General features: G+C 33.7%; 1 protein-coding gene across 1 annotated transcript in view; it reads left to right on the forward strand.

Moving 5' to 3' along the window:
- The window catches only part of LOC128250156 (probable serine/threonine-protein kinase clkA), a gene marked incomplete at its 3' end in the record, with an annotated part of 265160 nt that overhangs the window by 190747 nt on the left and 73540 nt on the right, over positions 1 to 873 (forward strand). The window lies entirely within an intron of this gene.

The following is an 873-nucleotide window of genomic DNA, read 5'->3' on the forward strand; positions in this document are numbered from 1 at the left end:
TATATATATATATATGTATGTATGCATGTATGCATGTATATATATATATATATATGTATGTATGCATGTATGCATGTATATATATATATATATATATATATATGTGTGTGTGTGTGAGTGTATATATATATAGATGTATATATGTGGGTGTACACCATGTGTAAGCATGTGTGTGTTCTTCTGTATACACAAATATATACGACGGGCTTCTTTCAATATCCGTGAAGAAAATACACTCAGGAGTTTTGGGTTGGTTCGAGGTTACAGTCGAAGTCCCTTGCCCATGTTGCCATGCAGTAGGACTGAACACGGATCTATTTGCTTGGGAAGAGACCTTTTTGGGAAGCTTTTTACCACATAAACCCATCTCCGCCACCACACACACATTGATACAAGCATATGCGTTGGGCGTTTATATTTGTGTATATATCTGTATGTGTGTGGAAGTATTACATGATTAACAGTATGGATTTCTTAGCTCATAACGTCGTCTTAATATGAGACGTGAGTTTTAAAAGTAAAGTGAACGAACCGAAGATCACAGCAAACAGACTATAAACTGTGAGGATTCATACTGAACTAGTGTATGTGACATATATTCTCGAATGCACAAAGGGAGAGAAATCTGGAAGTAAAATTGAAAAAAATGAAGAAAAGGTTTACGCAAATAGTCTTACTCAAATATCGATCACCATTTAAATGCTTTTGTAATATCTTGGTATTCTTGTGAAATTATTGATAGTAATGAGCACATTATTATAAATGAACATTGATATCAGGAGAGAGAAAACTGTATCACATAACATAGAATTAAGTAAACAAGAAACTGGAACAGTGATATGTGACTTACTGCAGACATAAAACACCATTGAC

This window comes from Octopus bimaculoides, chromosome 19 (genome assembly GCF_001194135.2).
Source record: "Octopus bimaculoides isolate UCB-OBI-ISO-001 chromosome 19, ASM119413v2, whole genome shotgun sequence".
Classification (NCBI taxonomy): Eukaryota; Metazoa; Mollusca; class Cephalopoda; order Octopoda; family Octopodidae; genus Octopus; species Octopus bimaculoides.